At 44.9% G+C, this 14,051-nt stretch overlaps 1 protein-coding gene across 1 annotated transcript in view; it reads right to left on the bottom strand.

The window, feature by feature from the left end:
* Nucleotides 1-14,051, bottom strand: part of robo2 (roundabout, axon guidance receptor, homolog 2 (Drosophila)) — a 367,855-nt gene that overhangs the window by 159,075 nt on the left and 194,729 nt on the right. The window lies entirely within an intron of this gene.

Raw genomic sequence — 14,051 nt, forward strand, 5'->3', positions numbered from 1 at the left:
GCTTAGCGATCCACCCCTATCACTAACGTTCCAACTCGTCAGCTGCCACTGTAGCCGTCAGAACATGACACAACCTGATCTGACAAAGAGATTACGAAATAAAAAAGCGGACAAAATTCGACTTCAACGGACAGTTAGGACGGCGGAAAAAAAAATCATTCCCACTCTTGAGGAATTGCAGACAAGAATCAAAACAAAGGTGTGGAAAATTCTACTGGACCCTCCACACCCTGCCCACCACATTTTCCAACATCAAAGACACTAACTTAATTGCATCACGGACAAATGCGGCTCATAGTTTTAAACATGTCCTGAGTAACTTGGTAGAAAAACAGAATAAACACGGAAAATCCTACTGGACACTGCGCACCCTGCCCACCAGCTTTTCCAGCACCAAATTCACAAACTGAATTGCATCATGGACAAATATGGCTCAAAGTTTTAAAGACATAAACATGTCCTGAGTAACTTTTCCAGCGACTCCCCTCAGGCAGGCGCTATTGTTCCAAATCCAGCAGAAATATAAACAGCTTCTTCCCCCGTTGGTTGTCATTAACTCTCTAAACAATAACCCAAATTGCAATTTTTCATGATCATACTAGTGCAGCATGTTATACTGGAGACAAATTCCTTGTGTGTTCTACATACTTGAGCAATAAGGATGATTCTGATTCTGTTTAAAGCCTCACCAGTGCACTACTGACTCATAAACACATAGCCGAATCCTACACCGGCAACAAATTGCTATTTTCATTTATTTATTTATTTATTTATTTATGTATTTATTTATTTTAGTGGCTGATCAGCCATCATTGCAGACAGCTGAAAAGATGAACGCACCCCCAGCCCCCCCAAACACTTCCACGCAATGGTTCAATCAGAGGCCTTCAAGCAAAAGAGGTCGCGGCGGTGAATAATTCACCGTGATCAATATTGACACAAGCTTGGCATTTTTATGGCGCTAAATCTTTTACAACGTCACGCCAATGTGGAAATGACGCGAGCCGCGACGACGCTAATTCGTTCTTTTTCCATGATGGACGGCCATGTTGTGTTGTCTTACCCGCTGCGATTGAATAAAGGAATCACAGTGGCACCTTTAATGGGAGGTGACACAACGGGTGTTGTTGGGAGGGGTGCGGTTGGGGAGGGGGGGGTCGAAGTCATCTGAAACAATGCGGCAAATTAGCTGATAATTAAATTTGGACTTCATTAGGGGCAGCGCCGTGTAATAACCGCCGCGGTCGGCCCTGCGTCAACATATCTAATCGGGCCGTCATGGTGAGGGGGAGTGCAGGGGGGTGCAGTGGGGTGGTTCCTCTCACGCAATCTTGATGACAGCCCGGAGTTTGACTTTACACAATAAAAAGAGTCATCGGGCTACAGGTGCGTGCCTGCCTGCGTGCATGAGACTCCAGCTGCTGATGCCGTGGCCCCCCCACCTTCATGCTCACTCATGCAGGTAATTACATCGTCCGCCTGACCCCCGCCCAAAACACACACACATGATTCCACCACAGGCGGCATGCCGTCATCAGCTACTGAGTGCTTCACAATCTTTTTACACAAAATAAAAATTAAAGGAAATAGCAGGGTGGGGGGGCAAAAAAATAACTAAGCACAGCTTTCCACGTCCCACCGTGAGTGGCGGGATATACAATGATACCTCGACTTACGAACGCTTAAGGTAACAAACTTTTTGCCTTACAAACATTAAATTCGCAATAATATAATCTTCGCATACAAACTAGTTTTCGGCGGACGAACCAAACCACACAGCGCCACAGTGGGTGACGGACTAGTTTTCCACACCCCCTTTGAGTGCAGACGTGGATTGTTATAGAGTGCAGTACTTTTGCTATGGGACTGAAAAAGACCCTACCACAGTTTAGTCTTAAGCCGAAGAGGACAGAAAAGAAAAATGACGGTCGAGCAGAAGGAGATCTTCGAAAAACACCGACGATGTGTGCGTTTGTGTGAATTAGCGTGCCAGTACCAGTATCCTAAGTCGACCATTGCTACGTGTGGCTAAGGGTGTTTTTGTGTTGTCTAAGAAACGGTCTCAGGCAATAGAAGAGGCTGAAAAACTTCTGTTGATTTGGATACACAAAAAGCAACTAGCAGGGGACAGTGTGACTGAGGGTATTATCGCCGAGAAAGCACGGCAACTTCACTGAGACATGTTTAAGAGGCATTGACATCAATGACCATCACCAAGGTAAATAAAATGACTTTATTGTACAGTATAGTTTATTTCTTTAATGACAATACATTAGCACATTTATTATACATAGAATAAGGAATATTTGTGTAGTTTAAAGGCTTATTTAGTAGAACATTATGTTTTGTGTTTTATGGGGACAGATTATTCTCATTTTAAATGTTTCTTATGGGAAATACATTTTTGGAAGACGAACTTTTCGCCTTACACACACTTTCTGGGAACCAATTAAGTTTGTAAGCAGAGGTATCACTGTATCTTCTCTTTTCCAAATGATATTCAATCAAGAAAAAGCAAAAGTCTGTCAGCTGTGAAATAACAGCTTGTCTTTTCGTTTGTGTAAGCTCTCCGTCGTACAGGAGTGGTCCCTTGATGACCAGTAAGTCTTTAGTTTGCCGAAACATCCGACACCTTCAAAGAAGTACAGATGACGGCTGAAGAAACCTTTTCATCGACAGCTTGTCTATTGTTTCTACAGAAGGGAAGAAAGCGGGGGGTGTGACAGGAGGGCGACGGGAGGGCTCGGCGAGGATGCCGTCCGTACTGGCTGTTGGCGAACAATTTCTCTCCGGTTGATTGTGTGAGGCGGACAACCGCCCCCTCCCCTCACTTTGAACACGATGATGGTGGCCACCAAGGCTGTCAGAGGGTCACAACCTTCCCCTCCAGGGTCAGCCCAGTCCAAACGTCTTTCTTTTGATGGACTCACGCCGACAGTTGGAAAAGCTATTATTGTTGACGACCTCCATCAAGAGGCAAAGTGAGATTGACGAGTTATTGTCATGCTGCCTTCAAGTTTATTCTGAAACATTTGAAGGAATAAGCCCGGTTGTCAATGGCAACCGTGATATCATGACAACAACAACCAAAAAAGGAGGAAATGAGACATGATTTTTTCATGATTTATATATTTCCTGTGTGTGTGTGTGTGTATATCTATCTATCTATCTATCTATCTATCTATCTATCTATCTATCTATCTCACGAGAGGCTGTGTCCTGGAGGGCAAATACATCCCCCTAAGATGGCTCCACCCAGAGAGAGTCTTGGCCCCACCTGGTGGAAGGCAGCAATTAAACCCACATACCTGCAGCTGATCAGGGCTTGATTGGAAAGCAGGGCTCTTAAGGCAGAGAGCCTCTGAGTGTGGAGCTTGGGGAAAGACAAGCTCAATTGCTGTGCTCTGTGGAGAAGTTGATTGCTGCGTGGAACTCATTGCCAGTTGGGACCACACGACTGGACACTGGATTTGAACCTAGCTAAGGTGGCTAGGCTACATGACGAGGACGTCAAGAGGGGTGAGGCCTAGAGACTCTTGTAAAGAACTCCGTCTTCAGTTTTACCTCAGAATAGACTTTATTTGGATTTAAGTAGCAGAAGAGACTTTATTTGGATTTAAGTATCAGAAGAGACTTTATTTTGATAAGTATTGGAAGAGACACTATTCAAACCTTTGTTGCTTGTGAATTCCCCCTGGAACCCTTGATTAAAACCTTTTCTTTGTATCCAAACCTGTCGTCCATTGCACTTCTTGTCCCGTCCCTGAGAGCTAGCCTCATGATATCACTATATATATATATATATATATATATATATATGAAATTATCCTTATTATGTTTTATATTTAACTCATTCACTGGCAGACGATGTGCAAAAATGTGTCCCATCCAGTGCCAGGGTTTGTGTCATTTTCACTCCAATTGCAGGACCCACAGAATATTTTTATTAGAATATAGTTTTAGGATTACAGTCCATCGACATTCCAATCAGCTTTAGAAAAAAACATAAAAAAACAGTTAATTCCCAAGTTATATGGGTCTGGAGTTAGCTGAGCTTGAAATAGGGCCAGCTGTACAAAATACAATACAATGCATAGATATTAGTTTATATCGCGATCTAAGAACAGCTGAAGCTGTAACAAAGCACTAACATGGACAAAAGGATAATGCTGCCCTATCGTGGAAAGGAAAAAAAAAAATTGCCAGAGGTCTGTCCAGTGCTTTCTCAGCACCACTTCGCAAGAAAAACCATAACAAATTTGGGAATGGGGCTCCACGACACGCTGTTCAATTGCCGACAAAAATGGAGAATGGCAGCAAATCGATGAGAAGGTTTCTTCAGCCGTCATCTGTACAAATGTGAAGGTTTCGGACGTTTCGCCTCCTATCCAAGAGGCTCAGGAGTCAGGATACATTCCTGACTCAGGAATGTAGGAACAATCAGTGGGGCCACAGGGAGGGGTCCTCTGCCCCCCAACCTGAGAGTAGGGACCCATCATAGCTGTGTCCGGCGCCACCATGTCTGGACATTAGGGATATATAAATAGGGCCGATACGACCAGTCAGACTTTAGTTCGCTGACAAAGCCTCTTGGATAGGAGGCGAAACGTCCGAAACCTTCACATTTGTACAGATGACGGCTGAAGAAACCTCATCGATGGACCACTCCTGTACGACTGAGAGCTTACACAGACGAATGGCAGCAAATGTGTTAATATACACACAAACATACACACGCACACGCACGCGCACACACACACACACACACACACACACACACACACACACACACACACACACACACACACACACACACACACACACACACAGGTGCTTATGTACTATTGTCACTGGGTGGCCCATCCAACCTGCAGTTGGCTGTACTGGACAGGAGGATCAATTACAGGGGAAACTGCCTTATAATGACTTGGATTAATGATGAAAAATTTGGTGTCATCCAGCCGGGTCCTGGTTATTTATCAGACGGCGAGCGTGTGTGCAGGCTTTTCCAATAGTTGTCTCTTTGCCTGACCTGGCTGGGAAGGCAAGAGGGAGGCGGAGGAGGAGTGCTGGCGGAGGGCAATGGCAGCTACAGCTGGAGGCCGAATGGTGGCCAGGGAAGCAGCGTGCCGAAAACGCCACAAATTAGGTCTTAGATATTTTTTTTATTATGAATTACAAAAGCTAAAAAAAATATGTGGTGGCGACGAGACCAAAGCTGACAGTCTCCAAAAATGTGACTGGGAATAACTGGTTTTGACAAATCTGTTACGTTTCTGCCACTTCAACAAATGTCCAAGTGGACTTCATATCAGACATTCCACAGCAGTAGCTTGCATGTGGGAGGGTGAGCGGTGTAAAAGTAAAAGAATTCAAAGAACTGATGTGTCACCGTGTGCTGCGTGATGCATCATTACCATGGCAATGCAGCATCCAGAGCTAAGGTCCGTTGAGCTGCAAAGGCAGCTTGACTCGAAGATTTTCTCAAAGGTTTTCAAAAATACAGTGATACCTCGGCTTACAAACGCTTTAGCTGACTCACTTTTCGCCTCACGAACATTACATTCGCAAGCATATAGTCTTGGCTGACTAACTAGTTTTCGGTGGACGAACCAAACCACACAGCTAGGACTAGTTTTTGTATCCACCTTTCTTTGAGTGCAGATGTGGTTTGTTATCGAGTGTAGTACTTTTGCTATTATGGGAACAAAAAAGACACCACCACAGGCTGGTGTTAAGCCAAAAAGGATACAAAAGAAAATGACGGTCGAGCAGAAGGAGATCTTCAAAAAACACCAACGAGGTGTGCGTTTGTGTGACTTAGCGTCCCAGTACCAGTATGCTAAGTCCACATTGCTACGTGTGGCTAAGGGTGTTACTGTGTTGTCAAAGCAACGGTCTCAGGTAATAGAAGAGGTTGAAAAATTTCTGTTGCTTTGGATTACCGAAAAGCAGCTAGCAGGGGATAGTGTGAGCAATGTTCCCTCTAAGGTGTGCAATCGCGCACTGCTTGCGCATACTCAACGCACATGAACATCTATGCAGCGCACATTTTGCAATGTAACTCAATGAGTGACAGGTGTCCAGCCAATAATGCCGTACAGTTCACATACACTATGCAGCCAATCGGAGCAGAACGGCGCGAATATGCCCTACCCCTGCGCGCCGTGATACTGGTGTGATACTGGTGTGTGGCCACAGGGTACACATCTGATGTTGCGCACAGTGTTCCTCAGTGTGCTCAGGGAGTTTGTGTGTCTGCTCAGACTTAGGGAACATTGAGTGTGAGTGAGGGTATTATTGCCGAGAAAGCACGGCAACTTCACTCGGATATCATCCAGAGGCATCACAAAGGTAAATAAAACGACTTTACACGACAGTCCAGTTTATTTATTTTATTACAATCCAATAGCACATTTATTAGACATAAAATAAGGTATATTTTGTGTAGTTTTAAGGCTTATTTAGTAGAAAATTATGTTTTATGGCGACCTGGAAACAGATTATTCTCATTGGTAATGGTTTCCTATGGGAAAGTAATGTTTGGAAGACACACTTTTCGCCCTACACACACTTTCTGGGAAACAAGTTCGTGAGCTGAGGTATCACTGTATGATAGATAGAGACAAAAAAAACAATGTCGAGTTGGTTGTTTGTGTCCACCAATCCTCCACAAAGCATCAGTTGGTCAGTTCACATCCAGTTGGTCCAGAATACCGCACGCCCATTTTGACTGGCACTCGTAAGAGGGAGCATAGAGACAATGTTTCTCGCCTGGCAACACCGATTCCTCCGCGCTCGCGCCCGCCGCGCCGCTGTTAACGGCGTGCGGACATGACACTAATGGACGCCGGGCCGCTATCCAGGAATGCGGAGCATAAACAGATACGAAGACCCCAAGCGGGGGTAGCGCCGAGCAATTAAGTCCGCATGGTCGGGAGGGGCGCAGGTGTGTGAGCCGCTGATAAGGACAGCGGTGCGGCCATTACTCATCCGGCAGCCACGACGGCAAATAGACTGCCAGCGGATGACGGCTCGGCTCTGGCGGCCCGCTTAAGCTTTTTGCCCCCCGCCCTTGCAGCCCCATTTCCCGGGGAAGAGAGTGTGTGGCGGAACGGAGTGGATAAGGGATTGATAGCAATGAAAAGTGCATTTCATCATGCTGGAATAGACGCAAGGTGGCTGGGGGAGGCGTGGTTGTGGTGGTTTGGTTGGTGAGGAACGAGTATGTCACGGATTTCAAGGTGGTGATGGCAGATGTGGATCCCAAAAAGTAGGCAGGACGGAGCAGGAGGTTGTGTTTGACAAATTGCATTAAAATAAAGTCAACAGGAACAACATCTAAAATGTTAAAATCATTTGAACAGAAAAATACAAAGTATCAAAAGAAAACCAAGAGTAAAAGTCCGCCAAGGTGAAACAAACACATGCACAGCATACAATGCATACAATTGCATACAAAGCATACAACAATGACCCGACAGCGAATGGTCGTGCCGGGAGTCCTTTTTTAGTGTCATTGATTGGGAACGACCAGCACCTGCGAGGCAGCAGGCAGGGCTGACAGAGCTACCCGTTGGTCGCCAATCCGAACGTGGCAGTCCGCCACTGATCGGGTTGACCAGCACCTGTGCAGGTGCAGGCGGGGCCGACATCGCCACCCTTTGGTCACCAACCAGATCATGACAGAGTAAAAGATGGCTCCTGACCACTTGCCGAGTTTCACCAGGAATCTTTCATTTCAAAGACAATTTGCCATGGCAATTCGGAATCCAAAGCAAAGTCTCGGAAAATGACATTCAAAAGTCAATCAAAGTAAGAACTGAGAATCTGAAGAGACATTTTTGGGGACCTGTCCGCACTTTAGAATGTCTCAATCGGTCAACTCGAACATCAATGACATTCTCATTTTCTTCTCGTCTCATTTTGAAAGAACATACTGTACAGTGATACCTCATCTTACGAACTTAATTGTTTCCCAGAAAGTGTGTTTAAGGCGAAAAGTATGTCTTCCAAATATTAATTTCCCATAGGAAACCATTAAAAATTAGAATAATCCGTTCCCAGGTCCCCATAAAACATGATTTTCGACTAAATAAGCCTTAAAACTACACAGAATATACCTTATTTTATGTATAATAAATGTGCTATTGGATTGTAATGAAATAAATAAACAGTATTGTATAATCAAGTCGTTTTATTTACCTTTCTTCTCTTCTTGATGATATCTGAGTGACGTTGCTGTGCTTTCTCTGTGATAATACCCTCACTCACACGTTCCTCTGCTTTTCGATAATCCAAATCCTGAGGCCGTTGCTTAGACTACACAAAAAAACCCTTAGCCACACGTAGCAATGGTCGATTTAGCATACTGGTACTGGGACGCTAAATCAGAGAAACGCACACCTCATTGGTGTTTTTCGATGATCTCCTTCTTCTGCTCGACCATCATTTTCTTTTGTTTCTTATTCGGCTTAAAACTAGCCTGTAGTAAGGTATTTTTCGGTCCTAAAAAAGCAAATCCACTCGATAGCAAGCCACGTCTGCACTCAAACGAAGGGGGCGAGGAAAACTAGTCCGCCAGCCATTGTGGCGCTATGTGGTTTCCCTAAAGCTAGTTTGTATGCCAAGATTATATTCTTGCAAAATTAATGTTCGTAAGGCGAAAAGTTGGTTAGCTAAAGCGTTCGTAACCCGAGGTATCACTGTACTTCCATACCAGACTCTGAGACTACAGATAATCTACCTCCTCAACAAGATCCAGAGCTTCATTTGTCGTCACAGCAGCAACCGGCACCCCAGGCGTCTCCGTGGTCCATTTTGACGGTCAGCACATCGTCACCGGCCTTAGGGGGTGTCAGGGTGGGGGGAAGCAAAGGACATCTCGTCTTGTCTCGATTTGGCGCGACAAGCACATGCGAGACGCTCGGTGTGTCGGCGCATGCATATGGATGCTCGGGTTCAAGTGCTTGACGAGGGATCGAAAACCTTGGCGGGGTTTTGGCGACGGCGGGAAAAGGGCATCTCTCTGCCAAAACAAACCCCATTGTTATCTTTGACATTTGTCCGTGACGCTCTGTAAAGCGGCGTGGTGTCAAACTGACATGATGAACGGCTTAGGAAACACTGGTCATGATCTGAAAAGGGGGAACAAAGAAGCTCTGATGTCACTCGGTCCAGGATGGAGCTTCACTCAGGAGACTCATAGCGGTTCATGCACTGTTATCTACGTTTTTGTTGTGTTTTGATTTTATCGTGTCAGAATTCGCGAAACGGTTCGACGGAGCTCATCTCTCGGCTCATTTCGGAACTTCCCTGAAGAACCCAGCACTGGGATGCGAGCACTTGTTCGGGACTGTGTACCGACAGCAAGTGGATCATCTGTAGCGCTTGTGCTTCTGTAACAACCTAGAGCTGAACACGCTTAAGATGGAAGAGATGATGGTGGACTTCAAAAAACATGCATCACCACAGCTGCCCCTCACTTTATCCAACTGCCAACCGTCAACTGTCAAGACCTTAAAGTTCCTGGGACTCACAGTCTCCCAGGACATGGAGTGGGAGATCAACACCAAGTCCATCCTGAGAAAGGCACAACAGAGGATGTACTTCCTGAGGCTGCTAAAGAAGAATGGCCTGCCCCAGGAGGTGCTACGACATTTCTACACCGCTGTCAACGAATCAATCCAGTGTTCTTCCATCACCGTTTGGTTTGGGGTCGCCACAAAATCTGATTTCAACGTCAGTTAGGAGGGCGGAAAAAATCATTGGCTATGCCTATCCACTCTCGAGGACTTGCACAATGCAAGAGTCAAGACGAGAGTTCGGAAAATTCGACTGGACCGTCCGCAACTTGCCCACCACCTTTTCCAGCGACTCCCCTAGGGCAGGCGCCACCGATGCATGCACACCAAATCCAGCAGACGTTTAAACAGCTTCTTTAACTTCAATAACTCACTAAACGGTAACCCAAATAGAACTGTATAGTGCCTCTTTGCAATTTTTTTTTCTATAATTATACTAGTGCAGTGTGTTCTACCGGATACAAATTCCTTGTGTATTCGACAATAAAGAAGATTCTGATGCATGACAACAAAGCGATTCCTCTTACAACCCACCTAAGGCAACAAAAGCGGGTTAACACTCCTTTGTTGGGAGTGCTCACATTCACAGCTAAAGCTAACTTTAGCATTTATCTTTCGGGAAATAAGTGCAGCATTTGTGTTATTTTTTTATAATCATCGCATCATGTCAACCACACCTTGATGGAGAGCTGTTGAACAGTTTTTTTTTTTCTCATCGAATAATCCCACTAATTGACAAAGTAGCAAACAAGACCTCCTGAACAGTCTGTTTCCGTGTTTACCCCCTTAACACCCGCTGCCATTGCTTTCTTTCATCTCAATGGAAAAACAGCTTTGGGATGCAGATTTCTTTCTTTCTTCCACCACACGCACGACGGCGCTTGGGAAGCCCAAGAAAGCTTCAAGCGGCTCAGTCACAGGCAAGGCAAAAGTCAAAACTGGGTCTTATTTGACTCTGAGTGGGTGGGGGGGGGGGTCTCTCAGGCTAGAATTCACATTCACATTCACATTCACATTCACATTCGCATAGATGCCAAAAAGCAGCGTAAACAAGGAGCAGAGAGAAAAGCCGGCTGAGGCAGAGGCAGGACCAATCGCCAACCCGTCATCAGCCCCCCTCCAACCCTCCCGCCCCACAGTTTAATTAGCTGCTGGCAATCAAACAGCAACACAGATTAATACCCCCGAAAATACGGAATGGGGATGATAAATCCTCAGGAGAGACAAAGGCCTCTGCGAGCAAAACTAAATGCTGAAACTGTTTTATGTTGATTTGCGGGTGACGATTGGAAGAGAGAGAAAAGCGGGTGTCCGGGTGTTGAGTCAGGGACTTATTGCCAGGAACCTGCCGTGTGTAAATCATCAAACCAATAGGAGGGCCAAATAAGATTGGAAAATGGCATTTGAAGACTGGGTTATCGATGAAAACGTTTCTTCAGCTGTCATCTGTACTTCTTTGAAGGTGTCTCCATTGTCGTTGAGGTTAAAATCTTAGCGAAAGAAAACCGATGGTTTGAGATGAGAGTAAAGAAGCTATTTTTATAAAACAGCAAAAGCCTTCACCATGGTATTGTGCGGTTTCATTTGGATTGTGCCTACAACAGACTTCTTAGATCGTTATCACGTAGGCTTAGTTGTGCTGATGAGGTGATACCAGAGCGAGGGAATAAAGATAATTCTGATTCTGAACCTTAGAGAAGGGATCTATCATAGCAGAGGTCTGGCCAGTATATATATAAATAGTATATATATATATATATATATATATATATATATATATATATATATATATATATATATATATATACACACACACACACACACGTTACACACACACATCACACACAGTAAAGTATCGTTATATCGATATTATCGGGAGTCGGAAAAAATATCGATATAACCGCACTATCGATATATCCGATCCTGCGGGCATGTAATTTTCTCCTTGAGTTCATAGAGATCGATCGATAGATAGATAGATAGATAGATAGATAGATAGATAGATAGATAGATAGATAGATAGATAGATAGATAGATAGATAGATAGATAGATAGATAGATAGATAGATAGATAGATAGATAGATAGATAGATAGATAGATAGATAGACCTCAGCTCGTTCTTGGCGGAAGCCTCAACGCAAAATCCCCTAACGTTGAATGCAAACTGAGGCATCGCACATCCAAACACGCTTTGGGCTGCCGTTTTGTTCCGCTATGCCAAATGTGACCCCAATTTTTAACCCCAGCGGCATATCCACAGTCACATGGCTTGCATGGGGTGATCCTAAGGAAAAGCCCTTACAAATATCCACCAAAGACCCACGCGACCCCATGCGCGGAGCTCAATACACACAAAAAAAAAATGAAGGTATTGATTCCTTGGGCCGAAGTGTCTGTCAAAGCCGAAAGGTAGCAGTGCAATTGAGTGGCGGCTCTCGGGATATTGCTTGACGACCGCGGGGAATCAAATAACCGGCAGCGTCCTTGAGATTGGCGCATAATGAAGCGCTAGCGTAGCAACGTCCATCGATTGCTTACAAACGAAAAAAAAAAAACAATCTTGGTTGATTCGCGGATCCCATTTGAAGCGTTTAGTATGAGACGAGGTATCAACAGCAGCGTATTGCCGACATCTCAACTGAGGCTGCGCTTGAAGGATGCCATCGCAAATCAGAAGCTCTTTCAAAGACACAATTCAGGATCCATCGGCAAAACCTCGATAAACCTTGGGAAGGGGTTGCCGATGGAAGAATCCCCCTGCTTCTCGGATAACCAGGCCGCAATGGATACCGAGTGGGCCACATTTGACGCCATCTTGTACAGTGATACCTCAGTTTAGGAACGGTTTAGGTCACGAACCTTTCGCCTCACGAAAATTAAATTCACGAGCATATACTCTTGGCTGACAAACTAGTTTGCCACGGTGGCTGGCGGACTAGTTTCTGTCACCCCCTTTCTTTGAGTGCAGACGTGGTTTGTTATCGATGATACTTTTGCTATTATGGGACCGAAAAACACCCCACCACAGGCTGGTGTTAAGATGAAGAGGACACAAAACAAAATGACGGTCGAGCAAAGAACGCAATCATCGAAAAACACGAAAGAGTTGTGCGTATGTGTGACTTAGCGTCCCACCACCAGTATGCTAAGTCGACCATTGTTACCATCCTTAAGAACAAGGAAGCTATTAAGGGTGTTTCTAGCAGGGGACAGTGTGAGTAAGGGTATTATCGCTGAGAAAGCACGGCAACTTCAATCGGATATCATCAAGAGGGAACTACATTAATGACCATCACAAAGGTCAATAAAATGACTTTATCATAAAGTACAGTTTATTTCATTCATTACATTACATTGGCACGTATACATAAAATAAGGTATATTCTGTGTAGTTTTAAGGCTTATTTTGTAGAAAATTATGTTTTCTGGGGATCTGGGAATGGATTATTCTCATTTTAATGGTTTCTTATTGGAAATAAATGTTTGGCAGAAAAACCTTTCGCCTTACACACACTTACGGGAACCAAATAAGTTCATCAGCTGAGGTATCACTGTATTTTCCAATGTTGGGGCGGATGACATCAAAGTCCTTTTATCAAGACCATAATGCTGCAGTGTGAAAGCCCCCCCCCCTTTCTGAAACAGGCAATTCTTTGTTGGAATTGTCTTGTCCATTTCATTGACTTTTCGGTTGGAAATGTTCATTTTTGGGGTGGCCAACAGCTAGCTAGTTAGACAGAACTCGAGCAACAGCTATAGATAGCTAATTTAAGCTAGCTAGGAACTGGTAATAAGAGTCACAGCCCAGGCGATCATTTTGGGTGTGATGGACCACCAAAAAACAGAGGGTGATTTGCAAATGGCCGCTCTGGGCCATCATTCGGAAACAAACTGCTTCGAGCTTTTTGACAATCAGACAAAAATAAATCATAAAAAGCACTTCCATGTTGACCATGACATCCCGCCCCCACAAACTCCGCCCCCTCATTGGTAGCAGCTTTAAAAACCCCACCGCCATTTTACAGACCCTCCCATGACGTCTTGTCAGTCCTTCTGCCTTTGGGATTATTAGTATTAATACATATTTCTGAAACATCTCTGCAGGCTCTCATCTCGCTCTCTTCTTCCGCATGGCGTCCTGCATGTCTGTGAGGATTCATCATGCATCCTTAGGACTCCATCAAGGGGAAAACACCCTCCCCTTTCTTGCTCTGCCTCCTCCGGCTCCTTCTTGCCCTCATCCAACATTAATGGTTCTTGTTTTTTTAATGAGGAAGCGAGTGTCCCTGTGCAGCATGTCCGTTGAGGGCTTGCAGCAGGGGTGGGGGGTTATGGTTGCAGGAGATGGCAAAGAGATGTACTGGTCTCAAGGAAAAAGAAAAAAAAAAACATCCCCAAGCTCATCAGGCTCAAATGCCAGCCAGGGAGGGGAAGCGAATGGAGTGGGTTCAAGGGGGGTTGTGGTG

This window comes from Hippocampus bargibanti, linkage group LG14 (assembly GCF_051943395.1).
Source record: "Hippocampus bargibanti isolate YZ-2025 linkage group LG14, ASM5194339v1, whole genome shotgun sequence".
NCBI classification, from domain to species: domain Eukaryota; kingdom Metazoa; phylum Chordata; class Actinopteri; order Syngnathiformes; family Syngnathidae; genus Hippocampus; species Hippocampus bargibanti.